The following is a 10,215-nucleotide window of genomic DNA, read 5'->3' as shown; positions in this document are numbered from 1 at the left end:
CCAAAGAATGGTCATTCCTATGATCTATTCTATATTCAATTAATGCTTCTCATGGAGAAATTCTTTATTCACAAATCAAACTCTAGGCTTGTGAAGCTAGAGGTTTAAGAAAATGATTTTTATACTTATATGCTTGAAAAATATGGTAATAGTATGGGATAAATCCATAAATTGGATTTTATGCTAAAGGATAGTTATACTATCATAATTATTTTACTATGTCTTATTCTTTTCATAAAAATTAAAAATGACCAGTAATAGCAGCAGAGTTATGGTAAAATTTTTAAGAAATTGATGCATAATTCATTCTTATGCATAACGTGAAAAGAGGACTTCCTATCATATTGTAGGATTGAATATCCTAGGTTAAAAGAATGGTTTTTGTCACATTCAATGGAAAAGGAAAACTAATTTTTAAGTTTATGTGTAATTAAATAATTAAGAAATGAGAAAATTATGATAATTATATTTAATGATAAAAGAGGAATTCCTATGACATTTGGAATTCAATCATTTAGATGGAAAAAGAGAAATTCTTAGCATATTGAAATTATTGGATATTTTATTTAAATTCAAAGATGAATTTTAGATAAATTTATTTGATCTATGAGAAGTATTTAAATGATAAAAGAGAAATTTCTATGACATTTGGAATTCAATCATTTAGATGGGAAAAGAGAAATTCCTAGCATTTTGAAATTAATGGATATTTTATTTAAATTCAAAGATGAATTTTAGATAAATTTATTTTATCTATGAGAAATATTTAAATGATAAAAGGGGAATTCCTATGACATTTGGAATTCAATCATTTAGATGGGAAAAGAGAAATTCCTAGCATATTGAAATAATGGATATTTTATTTTAGATGAATTTATTTTATGTTGATGATAAAAGAGGAATTCCCATGACATTGGAATGCAAATAATCAAATGCAAAAAGAGGAATTCCCATGATATTTGAAGTCCAAGAAATTAAATGGAAAGAAGAGGAATTTTCAGTATAACTCAATTTATGATTATTTATCAAAAGTGGAAATATGGGTAGAATTGATTTTTGTAAATCCCATGAATTCTTCTATTCCAAAAGAGGAATATTGAATATAATTCAATTGAGAAGTTGAGAAAGAATATGGAAATAGTTATCTAGAAAAAGAACCTTTATCTAGGCCAAGTAATTGGCAGAAATTTAGAAAAAGTCCCATTATCCGGTATCAAGGTAGTAAAAACTACTAAATGGGAAGAGAATGTGGAACGGATGTGATAAGATGTAAATGGGATGTGATAAGATGTAAATGCGATGTGATAAGATGCGATGTGATAAGATGTAGATGCAATGTGATAAGATGTAAATGGGATGTGATAGGATGTGAATGGATGTGATAAGATGTAAATGGGATGTGATAAGATGTGATGTAATGAAAATGGATGAGGATGTGAATGATGAGATGAGAATGAGAGGATATGTGAAAGGGTGAGATGTGAATGAGATGAGAGGATATGTGAAAGGGTGAGATTGGAAGTACATGGATGTGGATGTGGATATGTATGTGAAAGAATGGATGTGCATGTGTATGTGAAAGAATGGATGTGGACGTGTGCGTGAAAGAATGTGATGGGATGTAAATGAATGTGGATGTGTATGTGAAAGAATGGATGTGGATGTGTTTTTGAAAGAATGGATGTGGATGTGTTTGTGAAAGAATGGATGTGGATGTATATGTGAAAGAATGGATGTGGATGTGAATGAGATGTGATGTGATGTAAGGGGATGTGGATGTGAATGTGATGCAGATGTGGATAAGATGTGATGTAAGGGGATGTGGATGTGAATGTGATGCAGATGTGGATAAGATATGGTGTGATGTAAAGAGATGTGATGTGATGTGAAATATGTGTGGATGTGAAGTGATAGATGTGAATGTATGGATAGATGTGGGTAGTCGTACACATGTGAACGATTGGATGGATGAGGATGAATGAGATGAGATGTGTATGAATGGACATGATGTGGATGTGATGTAACGTGGATGGGATGAATGAGATATGATGTGGATAGATGTGATGTGATATAATGTGGATAAAATGTATGTGATGGGATGGTGATGAGAATGAATGTGATGGATATGAATGAATGTGATGTGATGTAAATGGATGTGATGGGATGGTGATGAGAATGAATGTGATGTGATGGATGTAAATGGATGTGATGTGATGGATGTAAATAGATGTGATGTGATGTGAATGGATGAGATACGATGTCATGTGAATCGGGATGTGAATGAATGACATGTGAACGATTGGATGGATGTGGATGAATGAGATGAGATGTGTATGAATGAACATGATGTGGATGTGATGTAACGTGGATGGGATGAATGAGATATGATGTGGATAGATGTGATGTGATATAATGTGGATAGAATGTATGTGATGGGATGGTGATGAGAATGAATGTGATGGATATGAATGAATGTGATGTGATGGATGTAAATGGATGTGATGTAAATGAATGTGATGTGATGGATGTAAATAGATGTGATGTGATGTGAATTAGGATGTGAATGGATGAGATGCGATTCATGTGAATCAGGATATGAATGAATGAGATGTGATGTGAAATGGATATGATGTAAATTGGGATAGATGTGAATGGATGATGTGTGATGTGATGTGATGTGAAACGGGATAGATGTAAATGAATGAAATGTGATGTGAAACGGGATAGATGTGAATGAATGAGATGTGATGTGAATGGATGAGATGTGATGGGATGTGAATCGGGATAGATGTGAATGAATGAGATGTGAGGTGAAATGGATGTGATGGGATGTGAATCGGGATAGATGTGAATGAATGAGATGTGAGGTGAAATGGATGTGATGTGATGTGGATATGGGTAGATGTGAGTGGATGAGATGTGATGAGGATAAATGAGGAAAGATGTGATGAGATGGAAAATGATGTGATTGGATGAGAATGGGAATACATATGAGATGGAAAATGATGTGATTGGATGAGATGGAAAATGATGTGATTGGATGAGAATGGGAATACATATGAATTGGATGTGGATTAAGTAATGTGGATTGATGTGGAACAATGTGGAAAGATGAGAGTTCGTTATAGAAACTGTATTTATGACCTATTTTTAAATGACTGTTTTATGTCAATAATGCTGGGGAAGCATTTTGACTGCCTTGTGAATGAGGTCGTGGTGGAGACCTAACTGATAAAGTTGCAACGGCTAACGGAGAGTCAATGGAGGACGTCTCGCGTAGCAAGGGGCCGCGGTCTTGACCAGCCTCGGTTCGATTTAAATGGTGAGCTTCCGGTACGGTGGATGAGGGACCAAGGAAGCGGTCTATGAGTGAAGCGCTAGGTGACCTGCGAAGGATCCTAGAGGGTGCTGACCATACGGTGCTCGGGCTTTGGGTTGCTGAAGATACCCACACGTGCGTTGAGGAAGATATTGGAACAAGGAGTAAGAGTTGTTTTCTGAAACCGGGCATGGATCTGGTTGATTGACCTTGTTGGTCCTCAACGGATGAGTCCATGGCTCTTTTATATGGATCTATTGGTTGATCTTACTGATCTTCAACGGAGATTCCATTTTGATTTTTATAAGTGAATAAATTACCGAGTACTATGAGCTAGGAACTATCGAAAAGGTCCCTGATTGAGTGGATAGGTGGTGAGCATTCTGGTTGTCAATGATGCCATAGGTACACCGATGAAATGATTGGAAATTAGGATTCAACCGGATATTTTGGAGGATTATGATCAGTGACACTATGGTTTCATTAAATGATTGTTTTGAAGATAGTTGAATTTGTGAAAAAGGCAATTTCATATTGGGTGTGTAAGTGGTGTGACTAGTTTTAAGTTTGCATGAGTATCCGGCTAGGGGGCCTGGGAACTCTTTTCCCTGGTACCCAGGACAAAACCTAACCAAATTCCTAATTGGATCCCATCACTACAATGGTTGGGTGGTTGGCTAACCCATGGGATTGGATGGGGTTAGGCTGGACTGATGGATCCCTAAAATGAGACTCAATTTTGTTATGGTACGTTAGATGAAGTAAATCCTGGATAGAAATTGTTCTATGGAAAAGAATCAATGGTTGTGCCTCTCAATGAGGAAAAAAGCGTTGGTCTCTATGATCCAAGTGCAAGTCTTTTCCTTGATCTGAACTCAGAACTTATGGGTTCAGTCGGATCAGTTCAGTTAGTTAAGGCTCTTGACTATGTTAGATTAAAAATATCCTGGAGGATTCGCCCGTGCTTTCCGAGCGGGGGAAGTTTTCCGGGTTTGGTTTTGGATGAATCGAGGGATTAGTCTCTTGTCCGGATATCCGTGGGCAAGGCCCCGAGTGAGGGACCCTGCCCCACACAAGAAGTGCTACTTCCGTTGCTAGCACCCCAGAATTCGTTGCGCAGAGGGGATAGGGATCTTTCACAAACAACAAGTTGAGTCTTATATTTGTCAACAGAGCCATTTGACTTTCTCTTCACATTGTAAAACCATGCAATCACATTCTTACCATCAGGCAAGACCCCCAGATACCATGTGTGATTTTTCAAGATAGAGTTATACTCTTCTTGCATGGTTGTCATCCACTGCTCATGCTCTTCTACTTCCTCAAATGAAGTAGGGTCACCCATGTCACACAAACTATTCATACATGCGTAATCTACATGCTGAGAGCTTGATACACTCCATGATTTAGCCTGTGTTCTACATGTTGAGTGGAGTTAAATATTTTCTCTCTTGCAAGGTACATAATAACCATCTAGGCACATTTCTTGCTTCTTGTATGGATCTCCACTCATCTCTTATAGCCTCGTTTACATCCTCACATGTATCCATAGGTCTTGTATCCCATCTTTCTTGAGGCAAATGATGCTTAACAATTGGCTGATCTGATTTCCCATCAATAGACAAGGGTAATAGCCCATCAAACATGTCAAGTGGGCTTACATTCAAGTATTTTCTTGCAACTAATATGGGCCGATCTCCCTTCAATATACAAGGGTAATAGCCTATTAAACATGTCAAGTGGAATTACATTCAAGTATTAGCTTGCAAAATATGGGTCGAACTAAATTTTCAGCAAACACCACATCTCTACTCACAAAAATCTTATGGTGATTGGGTGATAGAGACGATAGCCTTTACTTTCGCTACTATAACCCACATCTCTACTCACAAAAAACTTATGGTGATTGGGTTATAGAGAGGGTAGCCTTTACTTTCACTACTATAACCCACAAAAATGCATTTCATCTATCTAGCACAAAATGGATTGTAACACCTCAGATCCAAATGTGTTGCAATATGAGGCTTCTCCAGTAGAAATACTTGCATGTCTAATGACACATGGAAAATCCGCTTAGGTGCACAACACTGGAAAGGAAAAAATGCCTAGACCCAAGTGGCAATCTTGTAAGAATTTGTGTGGCAAATTCATGGAGTGGGAATGCAATGATTGTCATGTACGTAAATCAAGAGGCACCCACATATTAGGGATCCAGCTTTTGGTAGTATTAAGAAATCATGCAAAAAATGTGATCATCCAACTGTGACAGCTGAAAAAGGAAATCCAGAGAATGTGGACTTCTACATCTTGAAATGCACAAAGGAGAAAGATCTATGCAAGAGACCTAGAAAGGACGGATGGGGGAATGCCATTGCATGAGGTTGTTTTATTGTGAAAGGATTCTTCTATGCACCTAAAGACGAGCAAACCTCCGAGTTGTGGGATGACAAGTCAGAGGCCTTCATAGCGACACATCTTGTATGAGCAATCAAATTTCCAATGGGACCCACACCCAATTAACAAATTTCCGATGGACCCACACCTAGTTAACAAAAGTTTGTTTGTGCTATCCCTTGGTTGAGGTACATGAAGTTGTGTACAATAGTATGCCATTCAATTTTTAGCATACTTGTTAGATACAAAACTGTGTAAAATAGTATCCAATTGTGTGCGTACTTGACATGTTTTAATGAAAAAAAGAGAGAACAATATTCAATATCAATATCAATGGAATTTCAGCTAATGTATTTATATATTCAAGAAAATATACGTGTGTCGCTCTGTGTATATATACATGGGAGAATTTCAGGGGCAACGGAGAGAAGAAGATTGTGGGGGATGGCAGCGAGGTGTTTGTGATGAATGTGAACATGAATGTGAATGTGTCTCTGGCTGGGGTGGCCTTGGATTAAGGCGCTCTTCCGATCTTTCCATTTCTTCCCACAATCTTTCATCTGTTGGCCTCCTGTTCTTACCTTTGGACCTCTAGCTCAACCTACCTCCTAGATTCCATCCATTCATTGACCTCAGATGTGCACCTTTCATATTTGTTGATGGCAGCTTGGTGCGCTTTAGCTTCCCTTTGGTATTGTTCCTCTTGATGCCTACGCTCTTCAGCTTCCCTTGCGAATTCACCTGCCCGTCTGATCTCTTCTTCTGTATGATCAGGCACCACCAAAATAATTTTTTGTACAGCTTTTGTTCTGAATTGTTTTACATGCAATGGATTATATTTGTGCAGAAAAAGTTCCTGTACACAAAGGAAAATGTTTTGTTAGAAACCTCATAGCTACGTTAGATGATGGAGATGTAGATTATAAACATCACTTACATCAAGAATATTAAAAATATTTTTTCAAACAAAAGAGATGCATTAAGGCACGTCCTCCATCCACAGTTGACATCTTTAGGATGGATTGGCACTCTTATCCTTCGATATCTCATGGTATGAACAAGATTTGGTTCTAATGCAAACTGTCGAGTACATCTGAAAGGGTTACAAAACAAGCATTAGTTTATCCTACTTCAATAAATCTATCTACATGCTTGTGGAAGAGGGAAATGCCAATAGGGAATTACTCTATAGTGTGACCATGATATCCTTGGACAGAGTTTGCAAAGTAACATATATTTTGTGCAATGTTGTACAGAAGCAAACTCCAATGTTAGCTGAAAAAACAAACAAGACATAGGTGTTATAAAAAAAACACATAAAAATTACCTATTATATGTTGTTAGTCTATAACTTAACATGAGACCCACTCTTTGTCATAAGCCGTGACAATAAGTCGTGCCAGATCAAGGTTGACCTCTTGAAACCAGGCCATGAGGTCCAAAAATGATGTTCCCTCATTTTGCAACAATTGCCTTGATATGAGAGGGTCTACAACATATGTACTATTATGTATCTATTCTGGTAGAAGTGAGAGATAATACTTGCAGCAGAGCAGGCAACAATGAATTGAAAATAGAATAAGGATTTGTGAGAAATAGAATTAGGATTTGTGAAAATAGATTTAGAATTAGAAAATGGAATACAACACAATCATGCCAACATACCATGGTGATACATTCACGAATGTGTCTGTGACTTCCAGTATCCCGCCACATCGCAAAACACGTAAATCAGTTGCATCTAAGTTAGTAACAAGCCTTGTGCCTTGAATTGTAAATGCTATATTGACGGGTGTAGTTCTCTCCAAATCCCTTAATTCTCTGATATTTTCTACTTCAATGATATTAATTTCTTTACGAATCTTGTTGGCCTCTTGTCTTGCATTAGCATCTACTAGATCATCAGAAAAATTATCACCATCACTGGCAGAATCGGAGGGTTGTGGCTATGCCGACAGCAACCTTCGGTTATGCTTGTGGTTGTGTCTCTGGTTCTGGTTGTGCATGAGGTTCTGGTTGTGTGGCATCTTGCTATCGGTTGGTCTTGTGATTTTGCTCTTCTTTGAGTTCGAGAGAGCGGGTGTCCTTGTCTCATGATCAGCATGGGTGTTCTCAACTGGCCTTGTACAAGGATGGAGGGGCCAGACTGTTAAGATCTCTAACATGTGACGATCGCTAATAGAAATCGGTGCTAATAAGCGGTCATATTTGTATCTCAATCTATGGAGTGTATCAAAATCCCTAGGCATTATTGTAAGCCTATGGGCATGGGTAGTGAGAAAATATGTATCTTCAAAAAACGCAATCAGCTAGTCTTCACTAAATTCATGGAGACACAAAATTGGAGATGCTTGCCATCGCATGCCAATACTCTAGTGTTCACAAATATCATGCACAAGCCTCTAAAATAGTAGCATGGCTATTGCAGGTTGCATATGTCACTCAATTTGTCGAAGCTCTTACAGAACTGCCATCATGTGGGCTTGATATCTTCTCCTCCTTCCTTGCACGTGCTGCGACTCCATAGGCCTTTCACTTGGACTAGCAGGATGCCCACGAGAGCAACTAATCACTTGATACTGACCTCGCTTACAATATCTTACTGTATAGTCCGTTGAGCAACATGACCCGAAGGGGAGTCAGTACCAAGTGATGTGGGGCCAGTGGGATGCCAACAAGCCTCTTATCGCTTGGTATTGAACCCGTGAGAAAAATGATGCAAGGGGTCAATACCAAGCGAAATGGGGCCTGCAAGATGCCACAAGCCTTCATCGCTTAGTACTGACCCCATGAGAAAAAAGACCGCAAAAGGTCGTACAATACTAAGCGATATGGGGACAACAGGATGACAACAAACCTCCTATCGATTGGTACTGACCTTGTGAGCAAAATGATCACAAGGGGTCAACACCACAAGTGAAATGGGGCTTGCAAGATGCCAACGAGAATCACGTCATGTGCTGACTCCGTGAGAAAAATGACCACAAAAGATGGTCAGTACCAAGTGATATGAGGCCTGCAGGATGCCAACAAGACTCGTGTTGCTTGGTACTGACCTCGTGAGTAACGTGTCCTAAGGGAAGTTAGTACCAAGCGATATAGGGCCAACACAATGCCCACGAGCCTCCTATCGCTTGGTCCTAACCCCATAAGCAAAGTGACCGCAAGGGGGTCTTACCAAGTGAAATGGGGCCTACCAAAACAACGAGACTCGTGTCGCTTGGTATCGACCTCGTGAGAAAAATTACCACACAAGGGGGTCAGTACCAAGCGATATGGGCCCATAGGATGGCGAAACGAGACTCATGTTGCTTGGTACTAACCCCATGAGCAACGTGTCCCAAAGGGGAGTTAGTACCAAGCGATATGGGGCTAGCACGATGCCCACGAGCCTCCTATTGTTTGGTACTAACCCCGTGAGAAAAATAACCATAAAAGGGGGTTAGTATTAAGAGATATGGGACCTGCAATGCCAATGAGACTTGTGTCCCTTGGTACTGACCCCGTGAGCAACGTGTCCCAAGGAGAGTTAGTACCAAGTGATATGGGGCCAGCATGATGCCCACAAGCCTCCTATCACTTGGTGCTGACCCCGTGAGCAAAATGACTGCAAGGTGGTCAGTACCGAGTAACACGAGGCTAGAAGGATGCTAACGAGCCTCATGTTGCTTAGTACTGACCCTGTGAGTAACATGACCCTAAGGGGGTTTGGTACCCTAAGGGGGTTTGGTACCAACAACAAGTGATATGGGGCCAGTAGGATGCCAATGACCCCCTTATCACTTGGTGCAGACCCTGTTAGCAACATTACCCTAACAGACCGTAATATGTTAAGAAAAGGTTGTTACCAAGTGATAAAGAGCTCACTAAGTGCCTACGAACCCCTTATCGCACGGTACTAACCCTTGAATGAACCCTTATGTTTATGTTGAAAAATCTCAAAATACCTGTAAACGCGATGGGGATGTAGAGGCGATGGCATTTTCTGAGTTTGGGGGGGGGTTGATGAGGAGGCATATGCATGTGAGGCAAAGGTAATAGCGCACTGTGATAATGTTTCCTAAAATGAATCAAACACATGCAGGAGAGGAGAGGAGTGAGAGTACCTACCATATTGACGTGTCACTCATGCATCAAACCTTTAAATGCCACTTATGATTAGTACACACCACGGGAGTGGTGTGTACTAATCATAAGTGGCATTACCATATTGATGTGTCACTCATGCATCAGACCTTTAAATGCCACTTATGATTAGTACACACCACGGGAGTGGTGCTCCCGTGGTGTGTACTAATCATAAGTGGCATTACCATATTGATGTGTCACTCATGCATCAGACCTTTAAATGCCACTTATGATTAGTACACACCACGGGAGTGGTGCTAAGACCATGTGTGTTAAGGGTTTAACATTCTACCTCACAAGCACAAGAAAGAAGAAGAAGAGAGTGCATGTAAGGGTCGAATCCAGTGATTTGCACTTGGCCAAACCTATTAGGG

Source organism: Cibotium barometz, chromosome 53, assembly GCF_041138505.1.
Source record: "Cibotium barometz isolate CiBa-2024 chromosome 53, ASM4113850v1, whole genome shotgun sequence".
NCBI classification, from domain to species: Eukaryota; Viridiplantae; Streptophyta; class Polypodiopsida; order Cyatheales; family Cibotiaceae; genus Cibotium; species Cibotium barometz.
Note: the sequence above shows the minus strand (reverse complement) of the source record.